The 24,921-nt window shown below is 36.5% G+C and overlaps 1 long non-coding RNA gene across 3 annotated transcripts in view; it reads left to right on the top strand.

Moving 5' to 3' along the window:
* Window positions 1-24,921, top strand: part of LOC147577305 (uncharacterized) — a 740,585-nt gene that overhangs the window by 298,575 nt on the left and 417,089 nt on the right. For all 3 annotated transcript variants that reach the window (XR_015240129.1, XR_015240130.1, XR_015240131.1), the window contains exon 5: window positions 23,592-23,701. This is a non-coding gene — a long non-coding RNA (uncharacterized LOC147577305). The remainder of the gene's footprint in view (window positions 1-23,591; window positions 23,702-24,921) is intronic.

Genomic DNA, 24,921 nt, shown 5'->3' with positions numbered 1-24,921 from the left:
GAACTCTTCTCTCTCCAAGCTCCTCCTGGTGACTGACATTACTTCTGGACCATACCTAAGAGGTTGTTAGGAGAAGAATATCTATGCAAAATAAGAAATATCAATAAAGCAGATGTCCTTACTTTGGTTTCCATAAATAAGAAAGAAATTCAAGGATAGCTCTGATGGGGATAACTTTAAGATGGCAGTTCTTAGTAGTCAATAGAAAAAAAATAATATCAGCATGATAAAGACACAGAATTTTATTTAAAAACTTGTACACACACACAACATACAGGTCACCAGTAGGTGGGACCCAAAGGGAAAACACCTGAAGCAGTGGAGCTTTTTATGCTTTTGTAAAACCCCTGTCTTTTTAAAAAAGTTCAACTGTAATCATGCAGAGGAACTTCGTCCATGACAAGAGGGTAGAAGCCAAACTAGAGAAGTTGACAATGTAGTTGATATGTAGTTTGAAAAGCTGTATGCATTCAGATAAGGCTCAGAGTAAGGATACTTATAGAAATTCTAAGGAATTAAAAAATATAGTAGATCAGTGTCCATTATTTTTAAGAATGTTAGGAAAAAGAGAAAGGCTCAGATTGCTATAAAGAGAAAATAGAAAGCTTTTCTTGAAAAGGGGTGGGAAATGTGTGGAGGGGGAGGATGACCGTGATAATTACACACTGTTCAGATTCTAATCAGCAGTGGAACACACTAGAAATAATTTTCAGTTATCTATTTGAGTCGCCTAGAATGATGTAAGTTTCTAAGCATTAGACAACCGAGGTTAACACGTGGAGTTTTCCTGCATCCTCTTTAGAAGTCGCCTTGCACATTGCAACACAGCCTTACTGTTAGAAGGGTAAGTCTTCCCTGCCGTATTTAACTCCATTTAGGGAATGAAGCAACATAGATGGAATCTCTTTGAGATTTACTTAAGCATTTAGTGGTTTGGGACAGTGGTAGAGCACAGCAGTTCAGAGGTGAGACTCTGACTCAGACAGAGCTGGACTTGAATCCCTGTTTCCCCAGATGCTATCTGAATAACTCTGGGGGAACCTCTGTTATGTTGCAGTTATACACAGCTCCTAAAATGGGTATCTCATAGGGTTGTTGTTGAGGATAAATGAGAATCCAGGCACAGGAACTCTCCTAGAAAAATGTATACTTATGTACAGTGTTATGGATATTTTACAGTCTTTCAGAAAATGTTGATGGAGTTTTAATTAATCAGTTGCATTTTTTAATGTTTTTGTACAAATTGGTAATTACATTATCAAAGATATGGATAAATAGATGGCTTCCATTATGTTTCTGCCTTTTATTGGCTTATTTTTCCGCTTACCAGTTAAAAAAAGACAATTTTTTGGAGCAGCTTTAGGTTTACAGAAAAGGTTTTGTTAGTTTGTCAGCAGTGAATACTTGTTCTTTTGAATTAATTGAGTTGCAGTAAGAGTACAAATGAGTGTGTAACTCTTTATCCATTGAAATCTTGAGACTTGATAGGTAGTGACTTTATCATTTATACACATGTATATTTGTGCATCCAGGTTGAGTAACTCCTCACTTTAAAAAACTACATGTAAATAGGTCTTTTATATTTCTTCTTTACATTGCTAATTTAAAAGCAAGTTGTATTTGAACTAAATTTCAGATTTTCTAGTAGAAAATTTGATTATAAATTAAATTTTCGCTGAACTATTAAGCAAACATTCTCATCTACTTTGTAGGTTTTGGACAAGACGTCCACACTGTAAAAACATGGCCACATAGAAAACTGCTTATTGACCTCTATCTTGGATAAATCTCTTTGTCTTTGCTGATTCTGACAAAGAGTTTTGAATCTTGTTGGCTAAAAACTTATAAAACAGCAAAGTTCTCTCTAAGGGACTCTCTGGACATATTGTTATGATGTATGACAGTCTAGAAATACTACTCTACACTATACTGTGCTTTACCTTAGAGTCCTACCTTATCCCAGGTCATATCCTACCATTTCCATGCTTTATCATTGTGTATTAGTTTTCCATTATCTGTAGTATCATTACACAAGTATGAGATGAATTCATTAGCAGTCTGAATTAGACAGGGTAATTTTTTTAACAAAATAAGATTTTGTTTATTTCCTTGTATATGTATTTTTATTCAGTACTATGTAATTTGGTTTTGCAATTACTTAGCCAATGATTTATTGCCATTTAGGTCATTGAAACAGAGTGCAGATGTATTAGAGCATTCCATTCCATTGTCACAGGGGCCCAGTTCCTAACTGGAATAATGATGTAGTCACAACTTAATGACAGTTTAGTCAAAGTTGAATCCTACTCACGTATAATTGTGTTGATTAATAAACATGTCATATTGATTTTAAATACTTTGTATATTGGTCATGATCAAGGCTGTCGAAGCCTCACAAGAGCCTCTTACATTCCATGACTCCCAGTGTGACTCATCAGCTCAATGTTACCACTTCACAAAGCACATATTTATAGCCTTGGCATTACCCCATGTGCTAAATATCTGGCTGTTGGGAGCTGAAATTGCCACTAGGGTTACAAGATCATGTAATTCTGAAAGGAAATTCAAGATGAGATCTTTGGCTATTAGGAGAATAGATCATCAAAAAGAGAACAGGTTTTGAGAGATATAAATAGGAACAACTAAAGATCTCAGAGTCATCATAAATCATAGAATAAATATGAGAATACATGAGAAAAAATGTTTCTAGTTACAATTTAAACCAGCTTACAGGATACTGAGATGTGTAAAGTCAGGGAACTTTTTTTTTCATCTGAGAAAGGATTTTAGTAGCCTTTTAAGTCTAAGATATCACTTAAAGATTGATAGGAATATACAAAGTTCTCCTGGAGACTCCTGATCAATTCCATTTTGAGACGGTTGTTATGGTAGTGAGCCCTTGTATTATGGCCTCTTGTTTATTTTTATCCCAGAGAAACTCTGTCATGTATGTTTTAGGTCTAGTGATGTATAATAGGACAGGGCTTAGTTATTTCTGTTGCTTTGTTATTTGTGTTTGCTCCATTTTATCATTTTTACTTTCTCCCTGTGATTTATTGAATCCAATATAAGTAAAATAACAAAATAGTTACATATAAACTAAAAACATAGATATATATTTTTTGTATATCTAGTTAAATGAGTTTCTAAAGATATGATTTTGGCCTGTGTGTTAATTTGCATTATTGGAAGACGCAGAGCTCAAGGTGGGATTAGATATGCAAGAGATTTATTAGGTAAAATGCTTAGGAAAGATAAAGGGGGGTAGGAAGACAGAAACAGACCACAATGTGGATCTGACCCTTGTAACGGAAGGAATACTGGCTAGGAAAGTGCTAAGACTATTCTATGAAAATTGCAACCAGGGAGCGCCTGAGTGGCTCAGTCAGTTAAGCATCTAATTTGGGCTCAGGTCATGACCTCATGGTTTCGGAGTTTGAGCCCCTCATCAGGCTCTGCACTGACAATGGGGAGCCTGCCTTGGATTCTCTCTCTCCCTCTCTGTCTGCCCCTCCCCTACCTATTCTCTCTCTCTCTCTTTCTCAAAATAGGCAAATAAACTTTAAAAATTAAAAAAACAGAGACCCAGCAAAAAAAGAGACCTAGAGGCCAATATCCCTGATGAATACGGATGCAAAAATTCTCAACAAGATACTAGCAAATCGAATTTAACAGCATATAAAAAGAATTATTCACCATGATCAAGTGGGATTCATTCCTGGGCTGCAGGGCTGGCTCAATATTTGCAAATCAATCAGTGTGATACATCACATTAATAAAAGAAAAGATAAGAACCATATGATCCTGTCAATCTATGCAGAAAAAGCATTTGACAAAATTCAGCATCCTTTCTTAATAAAAACCCTCAAGAAAGTCGGGATAGAAGGAAAATACTTAAACATCATAAAAGCCATTTATGAAAAGCCCACAGCTAATATCATCCTCAATGGGGAAAAACTGAGAGCTTTCCCCCTGAGATCAGGAACACGACAGGGATGTCCACTCTCACCACTGTTGTTTAACACAGTGTTGGAAGTTCTAGCATCAGCAATCAGACAACAAAATGGAATCAAAGGCATCAAAATTGGCAGAGATGAAGTTAATCTTTCACTTTTTGCAGATGACATGGTACTATACATAGAAAACCCGATAGACTCCACCAAAAGTCTGCTAGAACTGATACATGAATTCAGCAAAGTTGCAGGATACAAAATCAATGTACAGAAATCAGTTGCATTCTTATACACTAACAATGAAGCAACAGAAAGACAAATAAAGAAACTGATCCCATTCACAATTGCACCAAGAAGCATAAAATACCTAGGAATAAATCTAACCAAAGATGTACAAGATCTGTATGCTGAAAACTATAGAAAGCTTATGAAGGAAATTGAAGAAGACACAAAGAAATGGAAAAACATCTATGCTTACGGATTGGAAGAATAAATATTGTTAAAATGTCAGTACTACCCAAAGCGATCTACACATTCTATGCAATCCCAATCAAAATTGCACCAGCATTCTTCTCAAAGCTAGAACAATCCTAAAATTTGTATGGAACCACAAAAGACTCTGAATAGCCAAAGTAATATTGAAGAAGAAAACCAAAGCGGGAGGCATCACAATCCCAGACTTTAGCCTCTAGTACAAAGCTGTAATCATCAGGATAGCATGGTATTGGCACAAAAACAGACACGTAGGCCAATGGAATAGAAGAGAGACTCCAGAATTGGACCCACAAAAGTATGGCTAACTAATCTTCGACAAAGCAGGAAAGAATATCCAATGGAAAAAAAGGCAGTCTCTTTAACAAATGGTGCTGGGAGAACTGGACAGCAACATGCAGAAGCATGAAACTAGACCACTTTCTTACACCGTTCACAAAAATAAACTCAAAATGGAAAAAGGACCTGAATGAGACAGGAAAACCATCAAAACCCTAGAGGAGAAAGCAGGAAAAGACCTCTCTGACCTCAGCCGTAGCAATTTCTTACTTGACACATCTCCAAAAGTAAGGGAATTAAAAGCAAAAATTAACTATTGGGACCTCGTCAAGGTAAAAACCTTCTGCACTGCAAAGGAAACAATCAGCAAAACTAAAAGGCAACCGATGGAATGGGAAAAGATAGTTGCCAATGACATATCAGATAAACAGCTAATATCCAAAATCTATAAAGAACTCACCAAACTCCACACACGAAAAACAAATAATCCAGTGAAGAAATGGGAAGAAGGCATGAATAGACATTTTTCCAAAGAAGACATCCAGATGGCCAGCAGACACATGAAATGATGCTCAACATCACTTCTCATCAGGGAAATACAAATCAAAACCACACTGAGATACCATCTCACGCCGGTCAGAGTGGCTAAAATGAGCAAAACAGGAAACTATAGATGCTGGCGAGGATGTGGAGAAATGGGAACCCTCTTGCACTGTTAGTGGGAATGCAAACTGGTGCAGCCACTCTGGAAAACAGTGTGCAGGTTCCTCAAAAAATTAAAAATAGATTTACCCTATGACCCAGCAATAGCACTGCTAGGAATTTACCCAAGGGATACAGGAGTGCTGATGCGTAGGGGCACATGTACCCCAATGTTTATAGTAGCACTTTCAACAATAGCCAAATTATGGAAAAAGCCTAAAAATCCATCAACTGATGAATGGATAAAGAATATGTGGTTTATATATACAATGGAATACTACTTGGCAATGAGAAAGAATGAAATCTGGCCTTTTGTAGCAATGTAGATGGAACTGGAGAGTGTTATGCTAAGTGAAATAAGTCAGGCAGAGAAAGACAGATACCATATGATTTCACTCATATGTGGATCCTGAGAAACTCAACAGAAGACCAGAGGGGAGGGGAAGGGGAGAAAATAGTTACAAATAGAGAGAGCGGGAGGCAAACCATAAGAGACTCTTAAATACAGAGAACAAACTGAGGGCGAATGAGGGGTGGGGGAGAGGGGAAAGTGGGTGATGGGCATTGAGGAGGGCACCTGTTGGGATGAGCACTGGGTGTTGTATGGAATTCAATTTGACAATAAATTACATCTAAAAAATAAAAAAAAAACAAAAACAAAAATAATAAAAATAAAAAAAAAAAAAGAAAATTGCAACTAGGGTCATGGGCTTTCAACCCATGTCTCACAATAGAATAGTCTTATTTCAGGGCACCTGACCATCCTGCAAACGTGGTGGTGCGTCCAGAGGACAGATAGCTGAGGCTGTCAGAAAGCCATGTCCCTGCAGCAGCAGGGTGGGCAGTGCATTTTCATAGCCATCACACCCTGGGACACAGTGGGATTTGGAGGGAAGAAGGTGGGATTCAGCTTTATATTCTAGCTGTGTCACTTAGCAGTTCCCTGACTTTAGACAGTTTTTGATAACCATTCTGTAAAATGGGAAAATTAGTTTATACTCCATTTATTGTAATAGTTAAACATACGATAAAGGGAGGGAGGGGGAGAGAGAATTTTGCAGTTGCTAAGAGATGGACATAGATATAAATAAATTTAGTAACGGTAGGAGAACACAGTGGTTAAGAGCTAGACCACCCTAGGGGCGCCTGGGTGGCTCAGTCGGTTAGCATCCAACTTCGGCTCAGGTCACGTTCTCACAGTTCATGGTTCGAGCCCTGCGTCGGGTTCTGTGATGACAGCTCAGAGCCTGGAGCTTGCTTCTGATTCTGTGGATTCTGTGGATTCTGTGTCTCCCTCTCTCTGGACCTTTTCCGCTCACGCTGTCTCACTCTCTCTCTCAAAAATAAATATTAAAAAAAAAAAAAAAGAGCTAGACCACCCCTGTTGGACTCCAGTCCACACTTCCTAAGTCCTTGACCTTGTTTGTTTCCAAATCTCTGTGCTCAGTTTCCTTACCTGTTACTTGGAGATAAGAGGATTATGCTGAGGACTGAATGAATTAATTTTATGTACATGAATGATGTAAAGTGACTAGAGCCATTTCTGGCACGTAGCGCCATATATGTGAACTTTTAATGCTATTGTTACTTCAACTATGTTTATTTAAATACCTATCTGGATTTTCTCGTTTTATGATTTTTGACTTATTTTTACTCTGAACTTTACATTAACTTCCTTTGCTCCTTTCCAGATTCTTTTTTTTTTTTTTAATCTGTGATGGTTTTCTTGTAGATTTACCTGAGATTCACTTTAAAAGAGAAGGTTCCCTGAGTTAGTGGTCAATTGGAATAGAAGCACTTCTCAAAGGTTGTTCCCTGTGATCAGCCCTCTGTACTCTGGCTTCATCAGATGATGCAAGTATAGGTATAGAAGATCAACCCCTCTTGTTCTCTCAGCTTAGTTCTTCAGGAAATTAGCTTAGCTAGGGACTTGACAGGCAGGCCATGTGAAACTTTAACAGAGGACCACCGAGCTACTTAACTGGAGTGATTTCATGCTTCAGAACTCACATCCAAGCTGATTTCTCAAACATCCGTTCCTCTTTTATCATAGTGTAAAAGCTTAGTGATCTTGAGCTGGTAAGTAGGGAATGGAATTTACATTGCATAACATTTATAATAAAATGTGATAAAACAACAATGGATTTGTTTTCATTTTTCAAAGAATGACGTGATAGGAGCTTTTTTAAAACAAAACAAAACAAAACAAAAACAATGTCAGTTGTCTCAGTGCTTTGTACCCATCTTGGGAAAGTTGGTTCTCATGTTTATCCTTGAAGAAATGATTAGTTTTAGAAGACAATGTGTCAAGCCCTCAGAATCATGTGGAATGTAACATTCTGATCTGTAGGGTAATGACTTGAAGCCATATCTCATTCTCCTTTTTCACTCAGCGGCAGCATGAGTTTGGAATCTATAGGACAGGACGGCACCCTGGAGTACAGCTTGCAGACTTCAGTGCCATTGAGCTCATAAATGGCTCAGCTGGCATCTCAGGCAGGGAGTATATGAACCAGGCTCAGATGCAGCTGATGATTTGATGTCCAGATGTGAGGAGGGAGGGGGGTTCAAAGCAACAGCAACAGCTGATTATAAAAGAGAACAATAGCAAGGGAGAGAAATTAAAGAGAAACACAGCGAGATGACAGGGCTAGTTGGAGGGGGGAGTATCATTCATCTCTTGTGAAAGCCCCCACAGCAGAAAGATGGATTAATGCTGTCAGAGCTGTTATCCATTCCATCAGCTTTATTATATGGTAGAAAGCTACCTGTCACTTTCTTGGCTGCATGCAGTGGTACAATCCTGGCTCCTTTTCCCCAGTGCATCGCAAACATTTTCTCGGTTTCCTTTTTGAAGCAGCTTTAATATTTGTTTCAATCACAGGTAGATCCATCATATGCATTTAATTTAAAAAGTCATAACAAGCAGAATTTTTGTTCAACATAAAGAGCTCATAAAACAAATGCTACTATTTATCAACTTTAATGGATTTTGTAAAGGTCTTATAGGAATAAAGAATAAAAACCCAATGATGGTCTTACAATAAATACTCGATACTTTATTGCCTATTTATGGGGATAATCTTCTTGCCTTCCCACAATATATGGCTCTTCAAAAGGAGTTAAACTGTGGTCATGTGGTTTACTTGCCAGGAGATGGCAATAGTGGTCTGTTTCCATGTTTAGTCTTACAAAGGCTCATTCCACCAAAATTAAACTAGGTACCAAAATGATGGGGAATTCCAATTCTGTTTTCCAATGCAAAGTTATCCATTTAAAATTCTTGAATTATAAAGTTGCTTCTAATCATGTACAGCCAGATTTTTTACCAAAGGCGTTGTCATGACAGCTTTCTGAAGACCCCCAAATAATCATTTTGTTCTCCTAGAAGCAATAATATAATTTTGGGAAAAAAATCTACGCATACAATCGGAAATTGAACAAAAGCCACAGGGAATGAATTAAAATGGGAATTTGATAAGATTATGATGATTAATGCTTAGACAAGAATCACTGAATCTTTAAGTAAGAAATCAGATCAATATCCCTTGAATTTATTGGATGAGCCTTTTAGCACTTTGATTGAGATCAGGCCAACTTTTTTCATTAGAGTTCATTGTGATGCTGTCACTGTTTTACCTGGGAAAGACTGAACCTATATAGTACTTTCCATCTGCGTTATATACATTTCCTTTTATTTGACATTGAGAGCTACAAAACCCAACATTTTCTTCTTTGTTTCAGCTCCTAGGAAGCTCAAGTATTATTGTCTTCAGCAAGAGTTTTATGAAATAGTTTTCTTTTTCATACTTTTATTATTAACTTATCTTTACTCTGGACTAATGGTTCAATTTTATTATACTGTACATGCATTTCAAGCCATGTTGAATCTTTTTTGGAAATACATGTGCTTTACTTTCATGAATGCAACGAAGCTGTGATCACTCTGGATAATAATTATAACCATTCTTTGCTGTGATGGTTTGTAGTTCTACCCATAGACTACATAATAATTTTCTTGAAAGCAACAGCCACAGCATGAAGGCCACCTTAATCTTTTATTGCTATGTTCAAGATGACTGCTTGCTATTTTTCAGAGAGGGCATTTCCTTTTTTCTAAGTTAAATATCTACATCTAGAATGTTTTTAAATAAAATGGTTTTCAGTTTGCTGCTCTTAGCAGATTTTTTCAATTGCTATATTTGAGTAATTTTGCTCCAGTCTATTACAAGCTCATGGTCTATTGCATGGTCTGTTGCAGTGGGTTACATGTGGTTCTTGAGGATTCCATGTGAAGCACTTTTAGCCAGTTCGAACTAAAGAAAAACATTATTTAATATATTGTATTGCCACAGTGATTGAAAGTAATAATCTGTTATAGAAAGAAACTAAAATTTATTGAGGTGGTAGCTATTATGACAGTATTGGATCCTAGCTTTTTAAAAAAACAGGTATGGAACATTAAATTTAATATCTGGTAGAAAATTAGTTGTGTTGTCATATGTGATTAAAACAGTTTTCCCAATAATTGTTTCCATTAATGCAATTGATAATTTATATCTACTTGATTGCAAGGGTATGCTGACATACTCATAACTGAATATTAAGACCAATCATATGACTTCGGGAGTGAGTTGAATTTAACATGATTTTCCTTTTGTTTTTAGTCTTTGGTTAGACTTACTGTCATAACAGAAAATCAAGGCAAGTGCTCATGTGTTGGTTATACTAAATGGCCTGTGTAAGCTGAGCCAGTGCTGGGACTATTTGCCTCTCACCACTCTTCATATTCTTTTCTGTATCATGGAGGGACGGACTCCTACAGGCTGAATTTCCCAGGCTCCCATGTCAACAGACTCAGCTAATGGGACACACTTGGAGGAATTCAAAGTGTGGGAAGGAGGAAGAAGCTGGAATATTCCCCTACCTCCTCTCTGGGCAGTGTATCGGCCACTGGCTAAATCTCCTCTGTGTGGTCCCCTCTTCTGCTAGCATTCTTGACTACTGGGCTCTGGGAGTTTACCTCCTTCTGGACCCCTAAGCCACCGTGTTGCAAGGACTTCTTGGTGTCACTCAGCTCTGGGCTGCCTTGCTGTCTCTTGTTTGCTTTCTCAGCCTTTTCCATTTCCACCTGTGTAACCAATTTCTTGCATTAAGTGTTCTCCATTATAAAAACCTGAAATGGTTTCTATTTTCCTGGTAAAGCTTGACTGAATTATAAGATTTAGCATAAAATATGCTTAGCATGGAAATTTTCTGTGTGTATCAGTGTTATTGTAAGTTTTTTTAACATATTTTCAAAATCAGCTTAAATTTATTTACGATTTGCATCTTGTATACTGAGTGCCAGATTCTATGACTCCTATGTTTTTGAGTAATACTCTATTATATTAGAAACACAAAGAAGCATGTAAAGAAGAAAGTAACAAGAGGAAGAGGGAAAGGGAAAAAAAGTAAAAGGAACCAAAGGGTACAATATTTCTAAAAAATTATTTACAGAATTTGATCAGCTTTTAAAGTGTCTCCTCCTTCCCAAAATGTTTTTATAAAGAATATTAATTCTATTATATTTTAGTGTTACATGTGGAAAAAGGTACCACTATCCATAAACTTAGGGAAACATGAAAATGAAACATGAAAATGTTTCATGAAAATGAAGCAGCTTTAAATTTTTTTTAATGTTTATTCATTTTTGAGAGAGACAGAGCATGAGTGGGGGCGGGGCATAGAGAGAGGGAGACAGAATCAGAAGCAGGCTCCAGGCTCTGAGCTGTCAGCACAGAGCCTGCTGGGTGGCTCGAACTCACAAACCATGAGATCATGACCTGAACTGAAGCCAGACGCTTGACCAACTGAGCCACACAGGCACCCCTAAATAGCTTTTTAAAAATAGCATTGCTTCAGAGAATTTAATTTGCTGATGAGCCTTGTGAATTTCTAGGTGACTAATCTATTTTATTACCTCATCTTATAGATATCATGGACTTCAAGATTCACTTATTTATTTATTTATTTATTTATTCAACAAATATTTGTTGACCTCAAGAAGCATGTATTAGACACTATTACAAGGATTGGAGATACAAGAGTAAAGTGAGCAGAAAAAAATATCTGCCTAATTTGTAGTAGGAAGAGATAGTCAACAAATAAGTAAGTAACAGTCAGATAGTGAAGTGCTATGAAAAATAGTAAAGCAGGGAATACGGCTAGGGAGTGCTGAGGCAAAGGTGAAGAACTGCACTTTTAAACAGTATGGTTAAGGAACACTCCATAGAGCAAAAGGGGCAAGTCCTGTGCCTGTCAGACACTCCAGTGTTCCACATGGATATTACTTACAGCAACTGCTAAGCCTCTGAGCAGAGCATGGCTGGGAGTCTTGAGGAACATAGAGAATGAAAGTATTCAGGAGGCCAGTACATTTTAAGACATCATCAATTTAAAAACAGCTTTGGGAGAAGAGATTTAAAAGAAAAACAGAAAGAAAAAAATTCTGTTCCATTCAATGTACACATAGTTTTTTTAAAAACTAAATGACTATAGCATACATTTATCACTGCATGCCTCATTTTTTTGTTGGTTTGAGGCTAAGATTTTTTTCACACACAGCATCTGAAGTTTCTTCTGAAACACTTCTGGTCTCTAGTTAATGTATAACATCATGATGACATGCTGTTCTTCATTATTTTAACTTGTATTTGTACCATCCGTAGAACTAACAATATAATCCAGGCTTACACTAGAGAATTCTTGGATTTGGTTCTGCATTTTTTATTTCAGTACACTTTTGCTTTCATTCTCCTCCTTAATTTAATTACATATTTCTGGAAGTTAAATAGCTTCTCTTCAAAGGCAGCTAGTACCTTTTGATATCTAACCTTACAGATACCCTTCAGAACTTGTGAATCAGTCACACCAATTCTTACTAGCTTTGAAACGCCTATGATCAGTTCTGAGATGTTTGGTTACATTTGCCCAACATTCAACGACAGCTACTTCCTAACCTATTCCTCTATCTGCAACTAAAGAATTTCTTTTGATATTGATTGGGAAGTTCCTTCCTTGTAGAGAAACTTGAAAATATGAATAAAAAATATTTGATCTCTGAACCCATTTTGCATCGAAGCATCACAGGAGACCAGTGTTTTGTGGAACACAGTGAAAGAAACATCTCCATGCCGTTACCACCACTTGTTCCTTGTCATTTTGATAATAGCCAGCCTGACAAGTGTAGGATAATACCTCATTGTAGTTTTGATTGCCTTGATGATTAGTGATGTTGAGCATCCTTTCATGTGCCTGTTGACCATCTGTATATCTTCTTTGGAAAAAAGCCTATTCAGGTGCTCTGCCCATTTCTCAATCAGATTGGTTGTTGTTGTTGTTGTTGCTTAGTTGTATGGATTCTTTATGTATTTTGGATGTTAACTAACCCCTTATTGCCCTATTGCAACCCCTTATTGCCCTATTGGGTATATAATTTGCAAATATCTGCTCCTGTTCAGTAGGTTGACTTTGTGTTTTGCTGATTGTTTCCTTCACTTCCCATATGTTTATTTTTGCTTTTGTTTCCCTTGCCTTTAGAGACAGATTCAAGAAAATGCCAGTCAGACCAATGTCAAGGAACTTCCCACAAATGTTTTCTTCTAGGAGTTTTATGGTTTCAGGTGTTATATTCAAGTCTTAAATCTATTTTTAGTTAATTTTTGTATATGGTGTAAGACAGTGGTCCAATTTCATTCTTTTGTATGTAACTGTGCAGTTTTTCCAACACCCATTATTGAAGGTACTCTCCTTTCCCCATTGTATATTCTCATCTCCTTTGTCATAAATTAGTTGACCATACATGTGTGCTTTTATTTCTGGACTTTCTAATCTGTTCCATTGATCTATATGTATATTTTTTTATAATAGCATACTGTTTTGATTGCTATGGCTTTGTAGTATACAGTTGACTCATGAACAATGTGAGTGTTAGGGGTTCTGACCTCCTGTGCAGTAGAAACTCCTTGTATAACTTTTTTTTTTAATATATGAAATTTATTGTCAAATTGGTTTCCATACAACACCCAGTGCTCATCCCAAAAGGTGCCCTCCTCAATACCCATCACCCACCCTCCCCTCCCTCCCACCCCCCATCAACCCTCAGTTTGTTCTCAGTTTTTAACAGTCTCTTATGTTTTGGCTCTCTCCCACTCTAACCTCTTTTTTTTTTTTTTAATTTTTTTTTTTATAACTTTTGACCCCTTTAAAATTTTACTGTTAGCCTACTGTTGACCAGAACACTTACCTGTTCAAAGATCAACAATAGTTTGAAATCAGGGAGTGTGATGTTTATAGCTTTGTTCTTTCTCAGGATTATTTTGGCTATTTGGGGTATTTTGTGTTTCCATACAAATTTTAGTATAATTTGCTCTATTTTTATGAAAAATGCTATTGGAATGTTGATAGGAATTGCACTGAATCTGTAGATTGCTTTGGGTTTTTTGGACATTTTAACAATATTGATTCTTTCAATCCATGAGCATGTTGTATCTTTCCATTTATTCGTGTCATCATTAATTTCTTTTGTCAGTGCCTTATAGGTTTTAGTGTGTAGCTCTTTCACATCCTGGCTTAAGGTTATTTCTGGATATTTTATTCTTTTTGATGAAATTGTAATTGGGATTGTTTTCTTGATTTCTCTTTCTGATAGTTTGTTATTAATGTATACAAATGAAGATTTTTCTAATAAAAATAAAATAAAACAGACTTTTATATTAATTTTGTATGCTATAACTTCAGCTATAACTAAATTTGTATACTAGTTCTAAAAGGTTTTTGGTGGAGTCTTAAAGTGTTTTCCATATGTAGTATGTTATCCAAATAGTTTTACCTCTTCCTTTCTAATTTGTATGCCTTTTGTCCTTTTTCTTGCCTAATTGCTGTGGCTACCACTTCCAATACTATGTTGAATAAAAGTCTTGCTCTTGATCAGCTTTTCACCTTTGAGTATAATATTGGGTTTGTCATATGTGGTCTTTATTATGTTGAGGTATGTTCCCTCTGCACCCACTTTATTGAGAGTTTTTATTATATGGATGTTGAATTTTGTCAGATGCTTTTTCTGTACTATTGAAATGATTATATGATTTTAATTTTTCATTTTGTTAATGTGGTGTATCATGTTGATTGATTTGTGGATATTAGACCATTCTTGCATCCCTGGAATAAATCCCACTTGATCATGGTGTATGATCCTTTTAACGTTTGGTTGAATTCAGTTTGCTAACGTTTGGTTGAATTCAGTTGTTGAAGATTTTTCCATCTATGTTTATCAGAAATAGTAGCTTGTAATTTTCTCTTTTTGTACCATCCTTGTCTGGTTTTAAAACCAGGGTAATGCTGGACTCCTAGAATAAGTTTGGAAGCTTTCCCTCCTCTTCAGTTTTTTGGAATAGTTTGGGAAGAATAGGTATTAAATCTTCTTTAAATGTTTGGTAGAATTTATTCATGAAGCCTACTGGTCCTGGGCTTTTGTTTGTTGGGAGTTTTTTGATTACTGATTCAATGTTCTTATTAATAATAGGACTATTCAGATTTTCTATTTCTTCATGATTTGATCTTAGAAGATTGTAAATTTCTAGGAATTTATCAATTGCTTCTAGATTGTTCAATTTGTTGGTGTATAATTGTTTATAGTAGTCTCTTATGATCATTTGTATTTCTGTGGTATCAGTTGTAACTTCTCTCTCATTTATGATTTTACTTGAGTCCTCTCATTCTTTCTTCTCATTAAAAAAATAATTAATGTTTATTTTTGAGAGAGGGAGAGAGAGAGAGAGAGAGAGAGAGAGAATGTGAGCAGGGGAGGGGCAGAGAGAGAGGGAGACAGAATCTGACTCAGGCTCCAGGTTCTGAGATGTCAGTACAGAGCCTAAAGCAGGGCTTGACTCACGAATCATGAGATCAAGACCTGAGCTGAAGTCAGACACTTAACCAACTGAGCCACCCAGGCACCCCTCTCTCTATTCTTCTTGATGAGTCTAGATAAAGTTTTGTCAATTTTTTTGTTTTTTCAAAGAACTAGCTCTTAGTTTTATTTTATCTATTGTCTTTCTTTCCTCCTTTTTTTCTTTGGCTTTTAAGTTTTTATTTTAATTCCAGTTACTTAACATACAGTGTTATATTAGATTCAGGCGTACAATATAGTGATTCAATAATTCCATGCATCACACAGTGCTCATCACAAGTATATTCCTTAATCCCCATCACTTATTCCACCCATCCCCCCACCCACCTCCCCACTGGTAATCATCAGTTTGTTCTCTGTCATTAAGAGTCTGTGTCTTGATTTGTCTTGCTCTCTCCTTCCCCCCACCCCCACTTTGCTCCTTTGTCTTGTTTCTTAAATTCTACATGTGAGTGAAATCATATGGTATTTGTCTTTCTCTGACTGCCTTATTTTGGTCAGCATTGTACTCTCTAACTCCATCCATGTCATTACAATGGCAAGATTTCATTCCCTTTAGTGGCCAGATAATATTTCAGTGTGTGTGTGTGTGTGTGTGTGTGTGTGTGTGCACGTGCGCGCGCGTGTGCGTGTTACATCTTTATCCATTCATCAATCCAAGGACAGTTAGGCTGCTTCCATACCTAAGTTTTGGTACAAAATAGAATGTAAATTCTTCAAAGAAATATTTTTGTTATGTGTGTGATTAAATGCTATTCAGTCACAGTAGATCCATTAACCAAATTTTCTTTGAGGTGTTACTAATTTTTTTCAGTTTTGAGAGTGGGAGTGAAGAGATTCATTTAAGTGTCACCTGTCCAGGGTCTTGGAAACTGGATGATATCATACACCTACGCTAGAAAACTCTCAGTCTTCATGGCAAAGATGCTCATCTAAGCAACCTGCCATCATTATTACTTGAAAACTGTTTCTTAAGGGGTGTTTTCCCCATAACTAAGAATGTTTTGAATACAGAGCTGAAGAATATACTTGAGCAGGTTTTGTACATCATCCTTTGGTGAGAGCACATTATCAGAATTATCAAAATTACAGAAACCATTATTAAATATGTTTTCTTGTTTTGAAGCACTAACAGGTAGTTGCAGATTTAAAAAACTATTGAGTGAAATTTTATGTAGCTTAATTCAAAATAATAATGAAATGAATTTACACATTTCCAAATCTATTCTCTCTTTCTGGAACCATCTAAAAAGTATGCCTTCTCATTCTTTCTCTGATCATTATACTATTACTGAATATCCTAGAGAAAAAAAATATTTGGTTAATTTATAGTGAATTAGTTTAACATTTCTTTTATTACCTCAAATTGATAATTACTTAACTCTACATTTCCTTTTTGTGACCTTTTTATACAATTTGATTGCAAACACCTTGAGTACAGAGATATATTATTTTGTACTGTTTTGTCTTACCTAAATTTTTTTTCAGATTATCTGTTTAAATTTTTTTTAACGTTTATTTATTTTTGAGACAGAGAGAGACAGAGCATGAATGGGGGAGGGTCAGAGAGAGGGAGACACAGAATCTGAAACAGGCTCCAGGCTCTGAACTGTCAGCACAGAGCCCGACGCGGGGCTCAAACTCACTGACCGTGAGATCATGACCTGAGCCGAAGTCGGACGCTTACAGATTATCTGTTTTAAAACTTGTGTGGATCTTCACTATTAAATATTGTTTTTAAACTTTTTCACCAATGTGTTTCGGGTGAAAAAGGAATAAAAATGTTATTTCTGAGGATTTGAGGCCCTAAACAAAAGCAGGGGCAAAGAACTTGAAATTTATTTCAAAGAGTTTATAGTCTTATTCTGACCTAAACATTTGTATAAATTTTGTGTTTTGCTTCATAATATATTCTTTTGTGTTGTTTTGTTTCCAGAAAAAAAGTAAAATGAATGTTCTAGGAGATAAGATATGTTTGAGCCATTGCTTAACTTTCCTTATGGTCATGCTACAGAAACCAGTCTAAGTTTTGTTTCTTTTGTTTTTTACATTTTATTTATTTGCTTATTTATTTATTTTTTAAAGTTTATTTAAACTCACATGTGCACAAGCAGAGGAGGGGCAGAGAGAGGGAGAGAGACAGAGAGAGAGAGAGAGAGACAGAGAGAGACAGAGAGAGACAGAGAGAGAGAGAGAGACTGCCAAGCAGTCTCTGCACAGGCAGCACGGAGCCTAATGCAGAATTGAAATCATGAACCCTGAGATCATGACCTGAGCCAAAACCAAGAGTCAGATGCTTAACTGACTGAGCCACCCATTTTAGAATGCACAGGAAACAGACGGATATTAGACTCTTTTTCCTGGGGATTCCAGGCTCCCTATAGTCTTACCTTAGCTGACAGAATTCCTACCTTTACCCTTTGGAAGTTACCTTTGGCTATAGCCAACTGGATTCCTAAGGCTTCTGTAACAAAGTACCACAAACAAAGTGGCTTAGAACAACAGAAATTATTGTCTCATAGTTCAGGAGGCTAGAATTCCAAAATCAAGCAGGTAACAGGGCCATGATCACTTTAAAACCCATGGGAGAAACTCTGACTTGCTTTTCCAGCTTCTGGTAGCCCAAGGCATTCCTTAGGTGTGGAAACATAATTTCAATCTCTTTTTCCATCTTCACATTATCTTCCTTTAATGTGTGTCCATTGCTATGTCTAAATTTCCCTCTTTAAAAGGACATCAGTCATATTGGATTAGAGACTCACTCTAATGGCCTTATTTTAACCTGATATCCTGTAAAGACTATTTTCAAATAGGGTTACAATCTGAGCTGTTGGGGGCTAGGATTTCAACATATCAACTTGAGGGGCACAATTCAATCCACCAACACAACCCCACTTTTTCCCCAGCATATCCTATGTATTTTTCTCTCCAGGTAGAGTTGCTAAATGTAACAGAAATGCAAGGAACCTCAGTTAAATTTGAATTGTAGATAAACAACAAATAATTTTTGGTATAGGTATGTCCTAAATAGTGTGTGATGCATTCTTATATTGATTTTTTTATTTGAAATTTCAATTTATCTAAGCATTCTGGATTTATCTGGTAATACTATGTCCATGTCTTTGCCTTCCTTAGTTTCATTAATCTATCTTTCAGAATTTTCAGTCTGATCTTTTCTTCAAGATTTGGCTCAAGTGCCACCAACTTTAAGAAGGTTTTCCTGTTCTCTCCATCTGGAAGTAATTGCTTTCTCTTCTTAACTTTGGTAGAACTTTAATCTATACTTCACCTGTGATATTTACCAGATTCTACCTTGTGTTAAAATTGTTGACATATGTATCTTTTCTACCTTACTGTGTAGAAATTATTTGGGGGCCAAAGATTTTTCTGATACAGTTTTCTATCTTATTTAGCATCTAGCTCAGCTCCTTGGGATGGTAGGCATTCAGAAAAAAATACTTGCTCCTATTTGATTTGGCTTACTTAAATAAAACAACAGAGCTACTGAATAACCAAGAGAGATAGATGAAACAATTCCTACCCAATAGTCAAACTCTGATTCTTTAACTAAATGCTCCCTGTTTTCTCAAATGCTGCCTCCTCAGCAAACCACAGGTTTGACCTACACTAAAACTTCATCATCAGGCATAGACTCCCCACTTCCCTGATTTATTATAAAGGATTAAAGTGTTCACTGGTATTTACTTTTGATGATTTATGCCTAGATTATATTTACAGTCAGTGTGGAAGAAATATTGAAGGGTGTATTCATACCAACATTTTTCAGAAACAGCCTGGCTGAGTGTGGATTGGCAGCACATAATAGAAAGAGGTAGGAGAACCAGACTCATTTTCAATAGCAGTAATCCTGCTGTGTACTAATAATTGCAGGATAGAGATGTTCTTTATTCATTCTTCCACTTATTCAGCCAACCAATGGGTCATTATTCACTGAGTCCATTAAAAAACATGTTTATGTGGGCGAGAACTGGACAAGGCCTTCAAGGCCTTTCTCACTAGTAATTTTACAATTAAAATCCAGTGGAATTCCTTTGTATTATTCATGCTAAGGGATAGAATACATACTTTCTTTAAGTTATAATTTAAAATCTTACTATTTTATGGGGCGCCTGGGTGGCGCAGCCGGTTAAGCGTCCGACTTCAGCCAGGTCACGATCTCGCGGTCCGTGAGTTCGAGCCCCGCGTCAGGCTCTGGGCTGATGGCTCGGAGCCTGGAGCCTGTTTCCGATTCTGTGTCTCCCTCTCTCTCTGCCCCTCCCCCGTTCATGCTGTGTCTCTCTCTGTCCCAAAAATAAATAAAAAATGTTGAAAAAAAATTAAAAAAAAAAAATCTTACTATTTTAAAAAATGCTATTTTCCCTGAACTAGTAAAGTGTGGTTTGGGAAACTGGTTTGATTAATACTAATAGTCCACACTTGATAAAAAAACAAAACAAAACAAAACAAAAAAACACATCTTTTTGTTGACAAATAAGGTTGGAAAATACCAGGTTAAAGAGGCTTCTTTGTTGTAGTCCTTCTTAGATATTTTACTATATCAATGTGTTTATGTAATAACAGGTCTAATCTTTGTGTGCTTTACTCATCAGTGGCTCCTGGTTGGCTCAGTTGGTTGAGCATCTGACTCTTGGTTTCAGCATCTGACTCTTGGTTTTAGCTCAGGTCATGATCTGACCAGTTCATGGTTTCAAGCCCTGGGTTGGGCTCTGGGCTGACAGTGCAGAGCCTGCTTGAGATTCTCTGTCTCCCTGTCTCTCTGCTTCTCCCTTATTCACATGTGTGCTCTTTCAGAGTAAATAAGCATTTAAAAAAACACCTTTTTTAGGGGCACCTGGGTGGCTCTGTTGGTTAAGCATCCAGCTCTTGATTTAGGCTCAGGTTATGTTCTCACAAGTTTGTGGGATAGAACCTCGCATCAGGTTCTGCGCTGACAGCATGGAGCCTGCTTGGGATTCTTTCTTTTGCTCTCTCTTTACCCCTTCCTTGCTTGTGCTCTCTCTCTCTCTCTCTCTCTCAAAATAAATAAATAAACATAAAAAAATTAAAGTTTAAAAAAATTAAATCTTACCATAGGTGATCATTGTACAAAAACTTCTATTTGAGAACTAAAGCTTGATCTTTATATGTAAATCTATATAATAATTTATGTGATCAGTTTCTTGCTTTGTAATTAATACTTTCTAAATGTCAACTTAGCAATACCTTTTTGTTTTCTCTCTCTCTTAAAATGGTGATATGCAAGATATGCGCATTAATGGGTTAACTGTGTATAGCAGAGTTCAGCCAGGAAAGCAGAAGTTCTATGAGCATCATGGAATAAGGAATTTATTGTAGGACACTGGCACCCACAGTGGTAGAGGAGTCACTGGGAAATGAAGGTCTGTAATGAGTTAGAGGATCAGAGAAAAGTCACTAGCAGTCCTTCTAAACCCAAGGACAGCAGCTGCTAGAGTGGGACTACAAGGAAGAGTTGACACGTTTGTGGAAGACTGTTTTTTATGGTCTGGGGTCAGGGTTGGTCAGCAGGATTAGCCAGTGGAAAGGGGAGTTGGAGAGAAAGCAATAGCGAGTGAGGACGAGTTGCGATCTGCTCTCCCCGTGGATCTCCTTTCCATACATCAAATCATGGTGACTTTCAAAGTTTAATGCTTCTTTGCTTCTGCCTTCCAAATCTCTGTGCACTTCTGTTTTTGCCAACTCAGATTAGAAAATAACAGAGAAGCGGATGGTGGGAAATGTAGTTCCAGCATAGGCAAATTGACAGAATAAAGCTTCCACTATGGGATTTGGGATCTATTTCTGAGTTCCTGTCAAAAAAGTGTTATTTGTGTCTTATGTCATAGTTCTAGTACTAGCTCTGCCATTAGTACTTTGTGATCTTGGGCAAGTGACGTAACACTTTTAGCTCCAATTTCTGTGTTTGCTAAATGGGGTGGGAGGGCACATAGGCTCTCTCTCAGTTTTAAGATTTGAAGAGAATTATGGGAATCCTCAGCTCACCCCATGCATACAATACATTAAATTATATTTTGTAGAAGCATAATAAGGACTATATACTCATATTATAGGAGTGTGATAAAAACTAGATAGAAGTCTGGAAACATTCGTTAGCTCCTGCAAGACCAAAATAAGAACTGAGGAGACATCATATTCTGTAAGCCTGAGGGCAAGCTTAAGGAACAAAAAACACAAAACAAAACACTATTCCATTTCAGTCCAGTCTAGCACTTTTTAGTTTTTTTTAAACATTTACTTCCCAATGTCATTTCTCCCTCAAATTATTATATATTGCATTTTTTAAAGAAGTTCTGAATAATTGGTTTTTCTTGGTTTGCAATTTCTTTAGTGTGTTATAAGAGATAAAACTTGCTTCATTGGTAAATTTAATTTCCATGTGAATTTAAACGTTTAACAGAGGAAATGGTTTTGACAATACAAAAACGAGATAGCCTTCTCTGTAATTAAAGAGCTTGTATATATAATTTAATTACTTTTGTCAACATTTATGAAGCACCTACTATGTGCCAGTCAGTCTACTAACACTGATAATACAGTCGTTCAAAGAAATACAAGCAACAGGCTAACTTAATGCACAAACATCCATACAGACACTTTCAGTAGGAGGAACTGGATTCTATGATGGACATAGTTACACAATCTTATGAAAGCACAGACAAAAGGCAGGAAAGGCATCTTTGAAGTGGTGGTATCAGACAAAGTCAATTTTGTTTCCTCTTAGTTTTGTTTGTTATTGCTTAATGAAAGAGTTCATCTGATGAACGTGAGAAAATATGAAAGGGAGATTTGATCACAGGAACATTACATGGGAAGAGACTGGGAAGACATGGATCATTGTAACAATGCATGCCAGATATTGGACTGTGTACCTTATTTAATCCCAGCAAAAATCCCATGGAGTAGAATGACTATTAAAGATATTTTGTGAATGTCAGATATGTGGGAGGAGGAGACAAGAATCCAGGCTGGAGTGGTAGGGAGAGCCTGGTTCAGATAGTGAATAAGCTAGGGCTTGTTTTCTGATGGAGGAGTTATACAAAAAAATGGGTAGCATAACTTTGACTAACACATAGATTTGTGTTTTTCAACTTCCTAGAAGATATTTGGAAGGTGAATTTGAAATGAGTAGGAGTTGTAAGGGTGGGAAACTATTGAATTTAGGCCTATCTTAGGAGAGTGATGGAAGAAATGGAGGAGAACGAATGAATTTTAAAAATATTTTGAAAACGTATTGCTGTACAGTATGATTAAAAACATTGAGCTATGGGGAAATCAACATAGTCATCCTCCTCACTATTAAAGGAATTATGGATGTACATACCTTATTACCTATAAATTGTAACTAAAACCTTATTGAAGTTTCAGTCTTTTTTTTTTTTTTTTTTTGAGTTTGGTTGCTTAACCTATGTGCTGTCAAACTTCAGATTAGTTCGACAGACGGTTTGTGTTGCCGACAGTCTAAGTAACCAATATTATATACATTTCTTGTTGCCTTCTTCATTACTAAAAGAATGAGGCAGCAGTACCCACAGCTAAAAACAAAACATTTCATTTCCCAGTACTTCTTGTAGTTACAGGTGGCCATGTGACATAAATCTGTCTAATGAGATGTAAGTGGGAGCCTATTGGGATTTGGGGGAAGATTTTGTTATCTTGATAAATCTACCCCATTGTTTTCCTGCCTAAAATCCACCTGCCATGGTCAGACAGGCAAGAAGCCATTTTGTGATGGCACACCAAGAATGGTAAAGTAGGGAGACTGAAAGATGCCGTTTGCTTGAACACCTGAATCAGCACTGAATTGCCAATCTCAGTCTTCTTGCTAAGAAAATAAGTCCCTTTCCTGGTTAAAACATTTAATTATGTTTTTATTACATATAATTCAATGCATCCTGATTTCTTGTTATGATTATATCACCTTCCCCAAAAAATAACCTCAAAAGAAACAGATTCAGGAGGAGATTGGTGATATGTTATCTCTTAAGTTTATCCAGTCAACGCATTTTAACATTCTGCAAGCAATGGAATATTCTTTGGGTGAAAGAGTAGCATTCTATAAAAAATGCAAACATTTGGGTTTTTCATTAGGTGAAATCTTTCAGCATCTTTTTTCATTAGCAGTATTATAAGAAAATATGAAAAGCTTTTGACTCCCTTTGTGAATTTATGTTTAACAGGGAGAAGAAAAGAGTTGAAGAAGGAGCCTTAAAAAAATGGCTAAAACATCCACTGGACAAGACTGAATTCTACTACCTAGTCAGACTGTTGTCAAGAGATGTGCCAAAAGGTAACATAGGGAATAAGATCAAAAAGCTAGCCTGTTTTTTTCTTGAGCTGGAGAGAATACCCTTTAAGCAAATAGTTGACAAGCAATTATCTCACATATTTTTTTAAAGACCTTGAGGCGTGGACCTTTCTTGGATATCATTTTCTTTTTTTAAATTCAGTTTTATTTTAACAGCATTTTTAAGCATACCCCAAAGGTCACAAACAAACAAACAAAAAACATCACCAATGGCTTAGGCCCAAAGTAGAACCCACTTTTTGTCGTAGATTAAAATAGGCTATTCCTCAGCAGTAAAAGTAAGTGTAGAACTGCTAAAGAAAGCTCAATCCTAACAAACTTATGAGGTCTGAACTAAAAAAAAGTTCCTCAAAAGATACTGGTAAATGGTATATTTTCAACAAGCAATGTGAGAATAATTGGACATTACATGCAAACAAGTGAATCCACACATCGGTTTTATATCTTTCACAAAAGTCAACTCAAAAGGGATTATCAACATAAATGTGAAATACAAAACTATAAAAATTCAGGAAGATAACAGAGAAAAAAAGTTAGGTGACCTGGGATGTGATGGTGAATTTTTAACTATAACACCAAAAGCATGATCCATGAAAGAAAATATTGATAAGTTGGACTTTATAATATTAAAGCTTCTGCTCTGCAAAAGACACTGTGAAGAAAAGGAAAAGATAAACCACAGGCTGAGAGAACATATTTGTGAGACATATAATAGAGAACTCGTATACAAAATATACAAAGAACTTTATTTATTTATTTATTTATTTATTTATTTATTTATTTTAACGTTTATTTATTTTTGAGACAGAGAGAGACAGAGCATGAACAGGGGAGGGTCAGAGAGAGGGAGACACAGAATCTGAAACAGGCTCCAGGCTGTGAGCTGTCAGCACAGAGCCTGACGCGGGACTTGAACTCATGGACCACGAGATCATGACCTGAGCTGAAGTCGGCCGCTTAACCGACTGAGCCACCCAGGCACCCCTACAAAGAACTTTTAAACTCAACACTAAGAAAATGAATATCCTAATAAGAAATGGGTAAAAAATATGAAACACTGCTTCACCAGATATGTATCTACAAATGGCAAATAAACATATTAAAATATATTCAGTATGTTCCATAAGGGGATTACAAATTAATACAATGGGATATCAATACTACTTATTAGAATGGCTAAAGTCCAAATAATTCACCATAGC

This window comes from Puma concolor, chromosome C2, assembly GCF_028749965.1.
Source record: "Puma concolor isolate L17-30 chromosome C2, mPumCon1.1.hap2, whole genome shotgun sequence".
Taxonomy (NCBI): Eukaryota; Metazoa; Chordata; class Mammalia; order Carnivora; family Felidae; genus Puma; species Puma concolor.
This window is presented reverse-complemented; position numbering and strand designations above follow the sequence as displayed.